This window comes from Macaca thibetana, chromosome 17 (genome assembly GCF_024542745.1).
Source record: "Macaca thibetana thibetana isolate TM-01 chromosome 17, ASM2454274v1, whole genome shotgun sequence".
NCBI lineage: Eukaryota > Metazoa > Chordata > Mammalia > Primates > Cercopithecidae > Macaca > Macaca thibetana.
Window position 1 is genome coordinate 63,812,879 of NC_065594.1, and position 19,392 is coordinate 63,832,270.

Below are 19,392 nucleotides of genomic sequence, written 5' to 3' on the forward strand. Positions count from 1 at the left end.
AACATTCTACATGAAAAATATGAATACAGCTTTGTTTTGTCCTTTAACAAACTTGAATTATTCTGTATGGAATTGCAGAAATACAGCACATAAATTCTGGCAAATTCTTGAAATTTGGAAAGAGCATGAAACCATGAAGATTTTCCTAATGTGGTGAAAAGAACACTTCAGACAAAATAAGGTCACATGGGCCTTGGTAGTCAGTACTACAGAAGAAAAGAGCTCTTGAAAACGGCCTGCAATGCCCTTTCTATGAAACAGGTAGGTATTTGGTTCAGTACTAGTTCTGCATATATTGCATATTGCATATCATTCTCTAGCTGTTTGAAGTTAAAAGTAAAATCTCTTTTATCCCATATTTTGAACTGAGTTTAGCTGGGACCAGCTAACAGATCCATCTTAAATATACTGTATTTTCTAATTTCTTACACCACAAGTCTTTTTGTTTGGTTTGTTTCCTGTAAATCTCACTGTTTTTCTAAAAATACATCCAAAAATACAGTTTTTTTAAAATATAAGTACATTATAAACAAAACATAAACAACAAATACAGAATTTACTGAGGTCACAGTACTAAGGAATGTTGTTAACCCAGGACAATGGGCACTGCATTTAGTCTTAAATTAAATTAATTCAAATCATGGGAATACTCATTGCTACTACCTAATTCAAATCTCTGAGAAAAGAGGCAAATATATTAAACAAATACATTTATAATTTAATTAATGGATCAATTTTAACTTTAAAAACTTATATTTTATATCAGAGAAATATGGAGTAAGAAGTTAAAGGGAAAACACAAAATGTTTCAAAGCAAAACCACATACAATCTGCATAAAACAATACAGAAATGTTAAAATAAAATATGCCTATGAAAATGTTTCTTTCAGAGATGATAGTATAAACATTTCCAATTGTTAGCATTTGATGTAAAATTATGTAACTGAAATAATTTAAAGAATTTACAGTGCATTTTCAATATAACCTGAAATGTACGTAGAACAAAAATACATGCATTGTCTTTTCACTTGATCCTCTCGAGAACACTGTTAGTTGAGGCATACTTGTAGATAGTGAAGGAGAGTGTTCTGGAAAGTCACTCATTCAAGTATGCAAAGAGGTTACAGATAGAACCTAGGACTGCCAGCTTTTTAATTCATACATTTGTATGATCAATCATTCATGTATCAAAGGTTATATATAAATACCTGTTATATGTCAAATATACTATGTTGAACATGAGAGATTCTACCTGTAATTCTTGCTGTTATGCAAATTAAAACACCACATTTTAAAATTAATAGTGTGGTAGTATTCTGTAAAGAAAAAGAGGAAGCTGAGTATTGACAGTGAGAAAAATATAGTGTAGCTTAGGTCAGCGAAGGCTACCTTGAGAAAACAACAGTGTTTATTCTATGCATGATGTATTGGATTTTCCATAGCTTTTCTAATTTCATGTATTGTGTTTCATTGTATGCCAAGATTTTCAAGGCATGAGTCCTAATTTTGGCTTGAGAAAATGATGACATTCTTGTCACTTTACTATTAAAACAAAATGTGTGTAGAAATGTCTCAGGACACATTTTATTTGTACCTACAACCCCCTACCTTTGACTAAATAAATGCTTCTTCAAATAAAGGACTATTTCAACTTTTAAATTTGATAAATGAATTCAGGAGAGTTTCATGATAAAAAATTAATGTACAAAAATTAGTATCATTTCTATATACCAATAATGATCAAGCTGAGAATCAAATTAAGAAGGCAATCTCATTCACAATAGCAACAAAAAAATAAAATATCTAGGTATATATCTAACTAAAGATATGTTTAATTAAAAAATCTTTGCAAGGAAAACTAAAAAACATGGATGAAATAAATTATAGATGACATCAACAAATGGAAAAACATCCCATGCTCATAGATTGAAAAAATTAATATTATTAAAATGACCATAAAGCCCAAAGCAATCTCCAAATTCAATGCAATTCCTATCAAGATACCAACATTATCACAGAATTAGAAAAAAAAATCCTAAAATTCACATGAAACCACAAAAGAGCCTGACTAGCCAAAGCAATCCTAAGTAAAAAGAAAAAAGCTAGAGGCATCACATTACATAACTTCAAATTAGACAATGCTATAGTGACAAAAACAGCATGGTAGTGATATAAAAATAGACACATAGATTAATGAAACAGAACAAAGAACCCAGAAATAAAGCCACATATTTATAGCCATATTAACTGATCTTTGACAAAGTTGACAAAATCATGTAGTGGGGAAAGGACAGCCTTTTGAATAAATGGTGCTGGTAAAACTGGATTACCAAATGCAGAAAAATAAAATTGGACTCCTATTGTTCATGATATGCAAAAGTCAATTCAAGATGGATTAAAGAGTTAAACATTAGACCTGAAACTATAAAATACTAAAAGAAAACCGGGTGAAAACTCTTCTGGACATTGACTTAGGCAAAGAATTCATGACTAAGATCTCAAGAGTATAAGCAACCAAAGCAAAAATAGGCAAATAGGGCTTAATTAAACTAAAAAGCTTCTGCATGGCCGAAGAAATAATCAATAAATTGAACAGACAACCTGCAGAATTGGAGAAAACATTTCCAAAACTATGCATCCAATAGGAGACTAATATTCAGAATTTACAAGGTACTCAAGCAAGTCAACAACATCAAAGTAAAACCACAGAGTCATAGCCCTATTAAAAAGTGGGCAAGGGATGTGAACAGACATTTGAAAAAAAAAAAACTAAAAATAGCCAACAAACATATGAAAAAATGCTCAACATCACTAATCTTCAGAGAAATGCACATTAAAACCACAATGAGATATCATCTTATACCAATCAGAATGGCTTTTATGAAAAAGTAAAAAAATAACAGATGTTGGTAAAGTGCAGAGAAATGGAATTCTTATGCACTGTTCATGGGAATCTAAATTAGTATAACCTCTATGGAAAAGAGTAGGAGTATTTCTCAAAAAACTAAAAACAGAACTATGATTCGATCCAGCAATCCTACTACTGAACATCTACCCATAAGAAAATAAATCATTACATTAAAAAAAATCTGCACGAGTATATTTGTTGCAGCACTGTTCACAATAACAAAGGTGTAGAAGCAACATAAGTGTCTGTCAATGCATGATTGGATAACACATACATATCTACATATGTAAAGATAGCAAAGATGTGGAAGCAACATAAGTGTCTATCAATGGATGATTGGATACACATACATACACAATGGAATACTAGTCAGTCACAAAAATGAATAAAATCATGTCTTTTGCTGCAACATGGATAGAACTTGAGTTCATTCATTTGAATGAAACAACTCAGAAACAGAAAGTCAAATACCCCATGTTCTCACTTTTAGTGGGAGCTTAAAAAAAGTGTGTGCACATGGACAGAGGTGTAGAAAAACTGACATCAAAGACACAAAAAATGGGAAGTTGGGAGTGGGGTAAGGGATGAGAAATTAATTAATGGGTACAATGTGAATATTCCATTGATGGTTACCCTAAAACCCACACTTAACCACTATCCAATATATCGATGTAACAAAACTTCACTTTTACTTCTTAAATTTATACAAATATTAAACCTCAAGATTTCAAAATAGGGTTAAATTACAAAATATCTGCTGTTGTTATATTGAAATAAAGTTATTTCCAGAAGAATACAGCTTAAGCTGTTTCATTATTACTAAAAACTAAGATGAGGATGAGAGAAAAGTGGAAGTTTGGAATGGAACAGTAAGGGGGGCAAATTGTATGTATTTCAATAATAAGCACAAGTTCAAAATGGATTGCAGAGTTCTCAAACGTTCTCTACATGTGAACTAACCAAGGCTGATCTAATTAAAACCAACTGTGTACTTAATGCACTGAAAAGGAAAGGACAACAAGGTGTGGAAAGTTTGGGTTCTAATCTTAGCTCTACCATTTACTAATTAAGTGATTTAATTTCACTAAGCCTCTGCTTCCTATCTTATAGAAAGGAGAAAAATAGCATATAACATTTCTGGGAAAATTTCATGGCATAAAATGTATGACTGCATTTTGAATATAGAAGTATAAAATGATTCTAAAGCATTAATAGAAATAGTATTAAAAAACAATGGCCTAGATCAAAATTATAATATACTTTTTTTGAAGACTTGAAATTGCAAATTATTGTAGCCCTTCCTTCATTTCTCCAAACAATTTATTTTGTCATGAGTGAAACTTAAAAATAATTTAGTCCTAATTAAATTACCGGGTAAATTTCCATCAAGTTGAGAATTGCATCTTAGTCACATCTTACCTGAAGGACTGCAAGCTACTTGTTTTTCTAAATTCTTGACCATTAATGTGTACTACTACCATGTCGTGCTGTATTCCAAAGTTCTTAAAACACCTCTATCCCCATGCAACTTTCAAACTATGTAGGTCAGATTATCATAATGTACAACTCTACAAGAATCATAATTTTGTCTTAACCGTTCAGTATGAAAATCACGCTTGTAGCAACCACGTAGAACCAAATTAAAATGACTATAAGAATTGCAGACAGGTGCACTGGCAGAGGACGATTCCTCACTTTCAACATTTAAGAAAAATTCCCTTGCCAGCCTCTTTTTCCTAATGAGCCATATTGATGATGATGGATTTCAAAAGAATGAGACTACTACAAAAATCAATGCATTAGTGAGATGAACATATGTTAACTTCCAAAAACGACTGATAAAAAAAGAAAAGATAAAATATATTGCATTGGTCTCTAGCCTATTATACCATATGTCCTATCTCAAGAACCAGGTGAAATACTGTAATGTGTACATAAAAAATGAAAAGAACTTCTATATACTTATATTCCAATTGGAGGGGGGAAAGCAGATAAAAAGAGCAGTGAGGTAAATAATATCAAGAGAATGGGAACTATTCTCTTTACATTTTTGCTGTTTCCTCCAACGTGTTCTTCCATGTTTTGTTCAACAAATTTTAAGTGATTGTAATAATGTACTTTACTCACTTCCTTTAGGCGATGATTCTATGGGCTGGTAGATTTTACTGCTTAGAAAATAACACTGAAACATCCTCAATTTGTTCTCTCTGTAATTCTAAGTACTTGTTGCAAGTTTGTTAGTTTGCCCTACGCCATGCATCTGAGCAAGAACTGTGTATTACATCTGGACTTAGTGCTCAGTAAAATATTGTTCTTTATTATTTCTTTAAATTGGAGGAGGTATAATTGATATCATTTAGGAAAATTTTTTAAAATCAAAAACAACATGCAAAGAGGTTTCTCTGGATTCCAGCAGCAACTGCTCTTGCAGAACCTGTTGCTGTTTCCTTTCCAATTATATGGAAAGCAACCTATCTCCTTTCTGTGTCAGATTTGTGAACCTGTGTTAGGAATTTTCAGGCACCATAAAACTCTGCTAAATCACTTAGCATTCTGCTTCAGTTTCTCCTTACAGCATTTACTTTGTTTACTTTGCAGTCTTTGAATGCTTCAGCGGCTTTGATGCCCTTATGTCACTATCCAGCCCCAAGACAAACCCTGCCCAGGGCAGAGCCTTTGCAGAGAGTATCATTTAAATGCAGATGAAATAGCCGCATTCTGGGCTCCATTGTTGATGACTCCACTTTGTTCATTATGCAGAATATTGCTTCTAGGAAATGATGATGAACTGTTTAAGAAACCTGATTGAGTATCTATTTTGACTATATTTCATAAAACTATCTTTCATAGATATAAAATTTGTAATTCACTAACACTTCTGAAAAACATGAATCTAATTCTGTTTTCCTGTACCTGTATTGAAATACAATTACAAGATCAACTGTCTACATAGCTGAGTCTTAAAATAAATGTTAACTTTCCACTTTACTTTGCCAATCGTGACTTGGCTGCTTATAATTAAATGTTAGACCATTTTTACCCTTAGGGAACTAGGATCTGAAAAGCTCATATTCCACTACCTAGAAACAAAATAATGGTCTTAGATTTTCTTTTCTTGTGAAAAGGCACTATTGAAGGTGACTAAGCCAAAGTTGATTTAGGACATGTCATGTTGTCTGAAGTAGGTATTTCTGAAAAAGTTAACATACTGGATGGTCGAGCACAGTTTGAGATGATCCAGATACCCAATTTTTAGTTGGTCCCATCCAGAAAGAGTCCTAAGTGCCTATACTGAAATAGTTCAGTTTACTAAATAAATTGGGTTTTAGAACCTGATTCCCTAGAACCATGGTGTGGCACAACTAATGAGATATTCTCCTGGTAGAATAAGGACTGGCATTTAACACAAAGCAGGGCTGCAAAATTACCTCCCTGGGCAATGTTAATGTGCATCTATTCAAGCTTCTCAGAGAACTGAAATTTAGAAAGAGTTAGTCATGGCTGGCTTCCCAATATTGACCAATTTTAAGAACTCCTCATTTTCTTAAAATGTCCTCTTTCTTTCTCATCTATTTTGGAATGCATATGCACCTCATTAAATTATTATTTTTTGTCTTTTGTGGGTGTGATTGGCAGTAAAGCATTAAATTCTTTCCTCAGTTTTAGCTATGAATTCCTTTATGGTTGGATCATATGTAAAGCATGGCTACCCAATCTTCTTTATTTCTCTGCATCAACAAACTATACATCCACCTCGATAATATGTGATAAATTCAAATCTCTTTCTATTAGCTTTTTAAAGATTTATAAAGTTTCTTTCATTTCAAATAGATTTCTTAATTTTGGCTTGCTTATACTCTTACATTTTTCCTATTTCTGTAAAGTTCACCCACGTTCAGTATTTATAATTTACACCAGTTCCTTAACATTTAGTGTTTTAATGATCTTATAACACAATATTAATAATATAGTGGACATTTAGAAATGTCACTCCTCTTACTCCTCAATATATCATTTTAGAAATTGTGATACATTCTACTATTTTTTTTTTGGTCATTGAATCAAATATTTCAGAATGTCAAGAGACTTCACAAGTGTTTCCTCATAGGACTTGGTTTTGTTAATTTTGCAACAAAAATAAAAGATTATATGTGAAAATCAGTTTTGCAAGCTGTGCCAATAGTTGGAAAAATACTCTTACTTCATCAAGCAAATTCTAATTACTTCATTTTCCTAAGAAAATAATGAGAGATACAGTTAAAGATTTATACACAAACTGAGTTAAAAAGAGCCTGACCCACAGACAGAAATGTGTAACCATACTATTAATTCATAAGATAGAGTATCTTTTATAACCAATAAAATATTTTCAAATAATTTTATAGTATCTTAAGAGGGACAAAATTATAAATATAGAATGTCAACAATATGAATATGTACATGCATAAATATATGCATATACGAATATATGAATGTATTATACACACATATGAGTCAAAGACCCTCAGAAACAAGAGTACCAAAATGTTAAAATTGGACCCATCAAGGTGGTAATATTTAGAGGTTTCTGTTCCCTTTATCTGTTTATATTTCTCTATATTTGCCTGGGGCATATATTATGCTACAAAGTAAAAAATCAGTTTTTAGCCGGGCACAGTGGCTCACACCTGTGATCCCAGCACTTTGGGAGGCCAAGGAGGGTGGATCACCTGAGGTCAGAAGAACCTCTACTAAAATACAAAAATTAGCTCTACTAAATAGCTCTACTATTAGTTCTACTAAAAATACAAAAATTAGCTAGGCATGATGGCCCACGCCTGTAATCTCAGCTACTCAGAAGGCTGAGGCAGGAGAATCAATTGAACCCGGGAGACGAAGGTTTCCATGAGCTGAGATTGTGCCATTGCACTCCAGCCTGGACAAGAGTGAAACTCCATCACAAAAAAATAAAAAATAAATAAATTTTAAAAAAATATCCATTCTTAGAAACAGATAAAATTCTATTTTTCTTTAAAGAATAAAAATATAACAGTCCGGCCTTCTCAATATCTTTTTTTTTTTTTTTTTTTTTTTTTTTTGTGAGACGGAGTCTCACTCTGTCGCCCAAGCTAGAGTGCAGTGGCACGATCTCGGCTCACTGCAAGCTCCGCTTCCCGGGTTCACGCCATTCTCCTGCCTCAGCCTCCCCAGCAGCTGGGACTACAGGCGCCCGCCACCACACCCGGCTCATTTTTTGTATTTTTGTAGAGACGGGTTTCACCGTGTTAGCCAGGATGGTCTCCATCTCCTGACCTCGTGATCCGCCCGCCTCGGCCTCCCAAAGTGCTGGGATTACAGGCGTGAGCCAGTGCGCCCGTCCCTCAATATCTCTTCTCATGCGAGAGATAATGTTTTTTAAAATGTCTGTCTATTTGCACAAGTAAACTAACTACACCAGAAGTATAAACTCTAGTCTCCCCTATTCCAAAGTCGGTCCCTGGGAATCAATCAAACAACAAAGATGTTTCCTGAACGCTTACAAAGAGTCAGGTGCCATTTAATCACCATCAAAGCACCAAATAAATCCCAGAGGCCCCAGATAGAGGCAGTATGTGGGCCATCAATTCCGCAGGCACCTGCTAAGTAGCATCTCTGTGCACACTTAAAGCACACCTAGGAAACTTTTCTGGCAGTAACTGATTAGGCTACATTTGTGACCGACAAGCAATTCCCCTTACCTCAATAGCAGAATAAAGGGGGAAATAAACGAAGTTACTTCCCTTTTGTACTCAGTTGGTAAAACAAGTTTCAAATTGAACAATTGGCCCATTTTACCTCTAATAATGCCTTAGTTCACACTACTTTTTTTGTTTTTTTTTTTGTTGTTGTTGTTGTTTTTTAACAGGTGTTGATCTTAAAATTATAAAATCTTAGATTTTCAAGATCGTTTATAAATCATTTTGACATCTGAGTCTTCACAGTTAAAGTCCATACAAATGATCTGGAGATATTGCTAAAATGAATTTCCTGGGTTCCACTTTCAGAAATTCTGATTTGATGGGCTAGAAATTTGTACTGCAAAAACATCTCCAGTGTAAGTAGGATTCGGGTGGCCCATGGATAACTTTTTTGCACTTGAACAATGGTTAATTGTGAAAACACAATTAACAAACATATTGATTTCCTAAAAAAGGAGAAAAGAATAATCATTAGCAAGTTTAAGATTACCTATACATCGTTAAGTTATATTTATTTGACACAACCAGGTGACTTCCACGTCCTCATTTATGTTCACAGCACTCCAGTTTGGTAAAATAAAATTTAGAAAACACAACAAAACAAACTAAAAACAAAATTACCCTAGTAGATCAAAGAAATAGAACTAATATTGGCTTCAGTAGATCCTCAATACTTTACTAAAAAGTCAGTAGTGTTATAGAATTCTTTTCTTTTTCTTTCTTCTTTCTTTTTTCTTTTTTTTTTTTTTGGCTTTTATTATTATTATTATTTTTAATTTTGAGACAGAGTGTCTCTCTGTAGTTCAGGCTGCAGTACAGTGGAGTGATTATAGCTCACTGCAGCCTGGCACTTCTGGTCTCAAGCAATCCCTGAGTCTCAGCCTTCTGAGTAGCTGAGACTACAGGCCCATGTCGCCACACCCTGCTGTTTTTTTAGTTTGTAAAGATGGGAACTCGCTATGTTGACTAGTCCAGTGTTAAACTCCTGGCCTCAAGTGATCCTCTGACATTGGCCTCCCAAAGTGTTTGGATCATGGGCATGAGCCCCGATGCCCAGATGTTTTATAATTTTGAAGAGGGAATCTTCAAGAAGTTCAATTGGTTTATAACAATTTGTAAAGCAGAGGCAACTTTTCCACTAGGCACAGTAAGCACAATACCAAGGGTCCACACTATTTTTAATATTCAATAAATTGTTTTACTTTCTTTTACAGTTAGAAAAACAATTGAACTCTAAGAAGAATATGTTTTAATACATAATATTAACATGTTTGTCTTTATATCAACACAAATGTAACATACAATTTTTAATGAGAAAAAGGAACCATGATGGCAAAGTCGCTTAGGGACCATGAAAGGTAAATTCTTGCCCACTTCTTTAAATACGTAGGCTTGCTCTTTTTTATTAATCTCACTACCCTGACAGACATTCAATTCTGCCCTTGCCAACCCTGGGTCCTCAAAAGCCTCCTCACCATATATCTTTGTTTGTGCTTCCAAAGTGTCAGGCTCAGTTGACTGACATCACTAAAAACATGTGTGAAATAGCTTACTTGGGCTTCAAATGGCCTGTCCTGAATTTTCAATGCTCTGTGTCAATCACTGCTTCTAGCCGCAATGCTTAATCTTATGAGCTTTCAAGCTCCCAATCTTTTCCTGGTTCCTTATTCTCTGCAGACAAATTTCCCTTATTAAGGTATTTAAGGACTCCGGGAAATTTTTTTCCTTTATATTTGGTCTCCTTCTTATGCATAATCTTTATAGCATTATTGTTCCTTTTCTTTCCTTCTTTTCTTCCTTCCTCCCTACCTTCCTCTCTCTCTTCTTCCCTTCCATCTTCTCTCTTCCTTCCTTTTTTCCTACCTCTAAAAAAAAAAGTCACTGTTCTAGTTGAATACATCCTTTTATTTTTAAATTTGTTTCTGCATAGTTACTAATAACCTTTGTTGTCATTTCTCTCTCTTTTTTTTTTTTTTTTTTTTTTTTTGAGGTAACATCTCACTCTGTCACGCAGACTGGAGTGCAGTGGTACAATTCCATATTCTTCTTGATCATTCTATATATGTATTTACTATCAGCAATTCTTACCCATTGTTTAAAATCTCTCCTTTCTTATCTCCCAGTACACCCCCAAAGATGTGTTTTGCCTCTAACTTTCCTTCTCTGCCTACATGAAAGAACAGAATACTGTGCCTGTCAAATTCATTATATTTATAGCTTTATTTAAATTATATTCATCATGTCTCCTCACCATTTACCCCACAGCTAGCTCATTATCTTCTCTATCTTTGTTGATGTCTCCACTGACGATCAAAGCCCTGGGTCATTTCTGACTTCTAGTTTTTCTTCTCCATACATATAAAATCATTTTCTGAGTCCCTAAGAGATTCTACATCCACCATATATCCCTTACATATTAATATTTTTTATTTTGACCACTTAAAATCAGATTTAATATTCTTGTGAAACATTAGTATATTCCTTCTTCTAGTTCTTCATTTTTGATTATATATACAACTAGAAATAATTTTAATTGGTTCCCTGTTCAAAATATTTCAATGACTCTCAGTATCATTACTTTTTAACTTGTCTATATTACTCTAACCTTGAAATTTTATGCTTACATGTGGCCATTATCATTAACATTAGAGACATGAACACTATGAACAAGGATCTTTCTATTTCTTTTTTTTTTTTTTTTTTTTTGAGATGGAGTTTTACCCTGGTCGCCCAGGCTGGAGTGCAGTGGGGCGATCTTGGCTCACTGCAACCTCCGCCTCCTGGGTTCAAGTGAGTCTCCTGCCTCAGCCTCCCCAGTAGCTGGGATTACAGGCTCCCGCCACTACTTCCGACTAATTTTTTTTTTTCTTTTAGTAGAGACGGAGTTTCACCATGTCAGTCAGGCTGGTCTCAAACTCCTGACCTCAGGTAATCCACCTGCCTCGGTCTCCCAAAGTGCTGGGATTACAAGTGTGAGCCACTGTGCCTGGCCTGCATTTTATTCTCTTTTGCCACCATGCCTGACAAAAAGCTTGGCACATAAAACTTATGCTAAAAAATGTTTTTTGAATGAATTGATGTATTTTTTTTTTTTTTTTTACTAACAAGTTAAATCTTTAAAGACTTGGAGAAATTATAGGCCTACAAAAATACACACATACAAATTAGTATAGCCATTATGGAAAACAGTATGGAGGTTCCTACAAAACTAAAAATAGAATTACCATATGATTCAGCGATCCCACTACTGGGCAGATATCCCAAGGAAAGGAAATCAGTATGTTGAAGAGTTATCTGCATTCCAATGTTTATTATAGCACTATTCGAAATACCCAAGATGGAAATCAACCTAAGTATCCGTCACAAAAAGAATAAAGAAAATATGGTATAATGTACACAATGGAATACTACTCAGCCACAAAAAGATGAAATTCTATCATTTGTGGTGACATGGATGAGCTTGGAGGACATTGTGAAGTGAAATCAGCCCAGATACAGAGACATAAATGCTGCATGATCTCACTTATATGTGGAAGCTAAAACAGTTGCTGTTTTAGAAGTAGAGAGTAGAAGACTGGTTACTAGAGACTAGGAAAGGAGGAGGAAGGCAGGCTAGCTAGAGGTTGGTTATCATTTACAAAAGTACAGCTACATAAAAGGAATAAGTTCCAATGTTTTACAGTACTATTGGGTACCTATAATTAACAATTTATTGTATATTCTCAAATAGCTGGAACGGATTTTGAAATGTTCCCAAGGCAAAAAAATAATAGGTGTTTGAAGTGCTGGATATGCTAATAACTCTGATTTGATAGCTACACATTGTACACATGTATTGAAATATCACACTGTTCCCCATAATACATACAATTATTTTGTGCCAATTAAAAATAATAATAATAAAAAAGAGAACTTTTATTTTAGTAATATAATTTAAAACATAAAAATGAGATCTAAAATTATAGAGATAATGAGCAGAATTGATTTTTGTTCTGGTGTTTCTGTTGTTTTTCTTCATTTTCTAACACAATGTTAGCACAACTTTGATTTAAAAGTTTTTGAACAAATTTTGAGAAATTATGAAACTGATTTAGGAGAGGCACAGAGGAACCCTCATTCATAGGGAATTGGGGGCATAACATAAATATTTTAAAGCTATGCATACAAAACTTAGGTGTTTATTATTATTATGCTATAAATTCTGTGAGTACAGAGATCTTGTATTTTTTTTTATATTCACCGCTTTCCATGCCTTGTTGAAAAACAAATGAGATATATAAACTTTAAAAGATGCACACATTTAATAATTATTTAGTAAGTGCTGACTACATGCCCAGCACTATTCTAGACACTTTAGATAGACCAATGAACAAAGAGAAAAAAATTATTCAAAAAGTTCATATCTGGTAGAAATATTTTATCAAAAACAAACACATAAAATCTAAAATGTTCAGCAGGTGATAAATGCTATGGCATAAAATTAATTAGGGCAGGGAAGGAGATAGGGCATGTGGGAGTTGAATACTACAATTTTAGATGTAGAAGTCATGGCAGACATCCCTAAAAAAATGTAATTTCTGCAAAGACTTTGAAGATGTGAAAGAGCCAGCCATGTAGGTATCTAATGATAGATAATTCTAGGAACGAAAAAAAGGAAGTGCAGAAGCCCTATGGCAAAATAAGGTATATATACCTCACACTTCTGAGGAACAGCAGGAAGGCCAGAATCACAGTAACTGAGCGAGACATAGATTCAGGAGTGGGAAATGAAATTAGAGTGGGTTAGGGTACAGATTATGTAACCTCTTGGGAGCCTTCATCTCTTTTCAATGTGTGATGGGCAACAATTAACAGCTTCAAGCAGAGTTATGGCATCATCTAAATTGCACCCCAAAAGATGTCCCAGGCTGCCACATGTATACATGGAGGCTTGGGGAACAGGAATGGTGGAATAGAGAGTAAGGACAGAAACTTTGGGGAGGGCGCCAAGCCATTCGTGAGGGGCCCATATTCATGACCCAAACACCTCCGGCTAGGCCCCACCTCCAACACTGGGATCACATTTCAACATGAGATTTGGAGGGGACAATCAACCAAACTATATCATTTGCTAAGGTATTCAACCCAAATTGTGAGAGCAAGATAGGAATGGGAGGTGATATAAATGACTTCAGCCTGAGTAACTTAAATGGTCAATTTTTATGATGCCGAAGGCTGAAGAAAAGTAGATTTGAGAAGTACCAAGAAGTCAGTTTTGTACATGGTACATTGGGATGTCTACTAGCTGTCTAAGTGTAAATGTCTACTCTACAAACAAATGTATGAGTCTGGTGTTCAGGAAAAGGGTCCAGGCTGCATAGATAAATTTTAGTCATCGTTGTATAGATAGTATTTAGTTTCATGAGCCCTGTTGAAAATATCAACATGGTGAGTATAGACAGAAAAGAGAAGGGCAAGAAGGAAGTTCCAGGGCTCACACAGAGATGAAGTAGTCAGTGGGGCAGGAGGGAAACTAGGAGATATTGAAGTTTTGGAAGACAAGTGAAGCAAACATTTGAAAAAGACAAAAATGATTATCTGTTTCAAATGCTAAATTCAAGTAAGATAGGTCTGAGAAATAGCAAGCAAATTTTACAGTGTGTTGGATATAGGTAGCTTTTAAAAGAGCAGTTTCAGAGGAGTGGTAAAGACAAAAGCCTGATAAAGGAGTTTAGAGAGAAAATGAAGAGAAATTGAAGACAGTAGGCAGCAAACTCACAAGGAGTTTTGTTTTCAACGGAAACAGAGAAAACGAGTAAAATTAAGGATATGGGGTAAAGAGAGAAAAAGATGGGGTTGTACTATTTTTGAAGTAATGTGGAGGAATTGCAAAAACAATTATCTTCTGATTTTCAGATCTCCCATGCATGTTATATGTAAGTTTTTAAATAGAAATAACTTGTTCAAGGCCTGGCGCGGTGGCTCATGCCTGTAATCCCAGCGCTTTGGGAGGCCGAGGCAGGTGGATCATAAGGTCAGGAGTTCAAGACCAGCCTGGCCAACTGGTGAAACCCTGTCTCTACTAAAAACTGCAAAAATTGGCCGGGCATCGTGGCACGCACCTGTAATCCCAGCTACTTGGGAGGCTGAGGCAGGAGAATCGCTTGAACCTGGGCGGCAGAGGTTGTAGTGAGCCAAGATTGAGCCACTGCACTCCAGCCTGAGTGACAGAGCAAAACTCCGTCTCAAAAAAAAAAAAAAAAAAAATTGAAAAGAAAAGAAATAACCTGGTCAAGATACACCTTAAAAAATAATATCTTTTTCAGGATAATGCAAATGTTCTCTTCAGCAAAATTAATCTCCTTACCAGAAGGGTACAGAACTAGTAACACTTGTATGAATGTATCTTAGGAAGTATTTTTAAATAATGCTGGAGAAACATTTATTAATCAAAAAATAAACCATAGTCTAGATATGTAGGTGGGCAATGAATTTACTAGAAAATCTCAAATACGATTTTTAGGATATATGATGATAATTCAATAGTAAGCAGCCGGGATGTGGGATTGAGTGGGTTATACCGATATATGAAAAAGTGTTACAGTCTCTCACATTCTGATAAATTACTAATTTGAATTACAAAGAAAAGCACTTAAAAATTTCCAAAAAATAAATTCTAATAGGAGGAGAATTTATAGTAATTTTTTTATATTGTAACTGACCAGTTAAGATCATAAAAATATATATCACACTTCATAAATTTTTAAAATAAAAGTTTTAATGCAGAAAACAAAATTACATGGAGTTTATTTCATTACCTATAAAACTCAGTTATCATTTTAGTAGTAAAAAGTAAGATTTGAGGGAAAATACTTATCTTTCTAAACACTGGTTTCTAGAATACTAGATTGGGGGCTTTACAAGTTAATAAGCCTTATTGCACACATCAAGCTTATTAGTATCCAGTTACTCTGTCACTTGTGAAAATTAAATAGGGTAAAGAAACAAAAATATTGATATCACATCTATACATTAAATATATATCCATCACTTAATGATAAAGCAAAAAGGAATGATTACATAAGAATGAAACCTTACAATTTTGTGTGACTCCCTCTTACCTCTGTGTTCTATCCTCCACCCTAAGTCTTGGAAGAAGTGCTATCATGAAGATGTTGAGAGAGAAGCTAATGCTATTTTTTCAGATGATCCCTTCAAATGGGGCCCTGAAGGAAAGATTCAAGCTAAAAGACTCCATTAGATATTCCCTTGGAAAATAATATAGTTATTCTTGAAATGCTGCAAAGGAAATAACTGGAGTAAATCTGATTTAGAGAGGAAAATTAAGTTAAAATTATTCAGTTCCAAGACGTGGCTAAGGAAATATAGTCTATAAATGTAAAAGCTTGTTACTAACAAATCACTCCATTATATCGCAAGTGTATGACCTGGAAACTTACAGCTTCAGTAAACTTAGGAACCTGTGTATTTACTGCCATTCGTATTTAACTCTGTGATTGAGATTGAGCACCAGAGTAATCTGCCAAGAAGAGGATGTATGTCAAATTACTATACAGATTAAACTAGTCAACTTATGGGAAGCATAAAATAAGAATTATGCAATTCTATTAACTGAATGAATAATAAAACCTTAGGAAATATTTTAAGTAAATTGCCATATCATATTTATTCTAAGTGCTGGGAGAAATATGCCTTAAACATTTATTGGCTTATGATAATGTATCACACATATTCTTTATGAAATTAACTGATTTACACTCAGATTTCTGTTTGATAACTTCAAATCCTAAACATGCAGTTCTTTGCAATTGTGCAGTAATATACCTAAATTTATTGAGGACATTTCTAATGTCAATTATGATGCTATATTGCCATACTAATGAGAACTAAACTATATGTTTTGGATTTTCATTTGTAAAACATTTCCACCATATTACTAAATTCCTTCATAATAGACAAGAGAATTGAAGTGGTTATTTTAGACCTGGTTCCGGTGGCTCATGCCTGTTTTCCCAACACTTTGGGAGGCCCAGATGGGAGTATCTCTTGGGCCTAGAGGGTCAAGGCTGCAGTGAGCCTTGATTGCGCCACTGCACTTCAGCCTAGGCAACAGAGTGAGACCCTATCTCAATAAATAAATAAAGTAGTTATTTTAGGATAAAGATTCTTGACTACATATGAAACTAAAAGCAAGAGAAAGGGAGAGTCAGATGAGTCTGTATAGAGAGATTATCTAAGAGATTCGATTTTTTAAAGAAAAGCCATTAACATTTCAAAAACAAAAAAAAATCATGTATAGTCAGCCCTCCATATAGACGGGTTTTGCATCCATGGATTTAACCAATGGCAGTGCAAAAGTATTCAAGAAAAAAAAAAAGATGGTTGCATCTGTACTAAACAGATGTAGACTTTTCTTTTTTTTTTTTTTTTTTTTGCCATTCTTCCCTAAACAATGCAGTGTAACAACTATTTACTTAGCATTTACATTGTATTGGATATTATAAGTAATCTAGAGATAATTGAATGCACATACTACACCACTTTTATATAAGGGACTTGAGCATCGGTGTGTTCTGTTATTCCTGGGGGTCCTGAAATCAACCTTCCACGGGTACCAAGGGAGGACTGTACTTCTTGGAGATTTGATTCTCCATAATGTTAAGCAAATACAGAACTCATTTATTTCCAAAATCAATTCAAATATTAGTATTCTTTAAAGCATGAGTATATACTTCAGAAAGAAATTCATCCCAGTTTCCGCACTGAAATTTCCAGGTGTCTGGAGACCCTTAGGTCCAGGACAAATTAGAAATCTTGGTATGTGTGGGTGACCTCAAAAGAAAACTTTTCATTTAATTAATTAGTGGTTCTAAAGTAGGATTAAAATTGAGAATCACATCATTTAAAACAATAAAAACATGCCATGCATGTTTTACCCATTGATATAATAAATAGTAGATCAAAAACATATTAAATCACATGGGTAAAATACAGTAAGGCCACTTTCAGAAACGCTTATTAATTTAATATTCTTCCTTAGACATATTCTTTCTTTTTTTGCTAAAGTCCCAGTAGAAATATAGTTCAAAAGTCCCAGTAGAAATATAGTTCAAAATATAGTTCAAAATATAGTAAGTCACTTTTATCTTGCATTTCTATAACAGCTTTCTTACTTTGCCCCTTTTTCTATTTATTCCATTAGATATTTTCAAAAATTTTGACTCCATTATGTATTCTACTTATACAAACAATATAGTGATTGCATATTACCACCCAACAAAGTTTGTATTACCTTCTAATACTTAATTGCCTTTTGCTCAATTTGCTTCAATTCCAATCATGCTAAAAAGAGCACTGTGACTAGTGACGTCTAGGTAACCACGAGGCAAGCCTACTTTTTGCACTTACCCTCATTAAGTTACTCATTATTATTTTTTACCAGCAATATTATAATAATGTTATTTCTATGGTCTGAAATCAATACCTTCAACATATATTATCTGACTCAAAACGGTTCAACGTTCAAGACTCATATTAAGATTGCCTGCACTATCCATAACTATCCTCCCATAAGTACCAGCACATCATTTGTCAATCATTTTAAAATAGCAAAGTGTTTTTTAAAGAAAAGTTATTTTTAACATTTTCTGAAACTTTGTGATAATTTGGAGGAAGTAGATAATGAATAAAACAATTATAGTAAGGTAGAAGTAATGGTAAAATATGTCAATAAGAAAAGGTTTATGGGTATCTTGATGATAAAATTGTCTCTCCAACCTGGAAGTTTTACCTAACACATATTCAAGATATTATTTACCTGATTGGGTACTCATTTAGATATCTTTACAAGTCTATAGTAAATTACAAAAACTCTGATTTCTGAACTATTAAATTTTTAGATGTACATTTTACTTAATATATGTGTATTTTCCTCTTTAGTAGTGACACTGAAACAAATTCTAATATTGAAATATGAAAATTCCTTTCTTACCTTTCTTTGTGTTTGAAATATATAAAATATTCTTATTTCTCTGTACAGTGTGTTTTATGTCTAATGTGGAAAAATTAAGTATTTAGAACTATAATATTATAAAGTACTAATAAGTTCACATAACCATAAAACCTAAACTCATTTTATATACATGAGTTCCTTTAAAACATCACCCACAAAAATAATTTGACTTTATCCTAGTTACATTTCTAAATATTTAAATATAGCCTCACAAACACTAATAAACATTGATAAAAAAGTAATGTCTTTCTTATTTACAAAACGTTTTGTTAACTATGCCACAGAAAGAGAGGCTTTAAACATTTGAAAATTTTGAAAAAAAATATAGAGAGAATTACATAGTAGTCAATATCAAATAAAAATTATCTACAACTGTAACATTTCTGGAACATATATATATGTATGTGTGTATGCATTTTTCTTATTTCTTGGAAACTAGTGACTCTTACAAGAAATTTTTGAAAATAGCATCACAATATTCTATACATAATAATTATGTCGGAAAATGAATGGTTATTAAAGAAATCTATATTGACTTATGTTTTTGAAATTGGTTTCAGTCACCATCATAGCTATTATTTATAAAAGAGTACTGAATAAAATTATTTGTTTTCTAGTTTAATGTAGCAAACAATTGTTATAACATGAAGACTGGAAGATGCCTGTGAGAAGAGAACCACATATTACGATACGTGTGTCCTTATTTAGGAAGGTATATTATAAGACATATTGATATTTAGAATATACATTTTGGT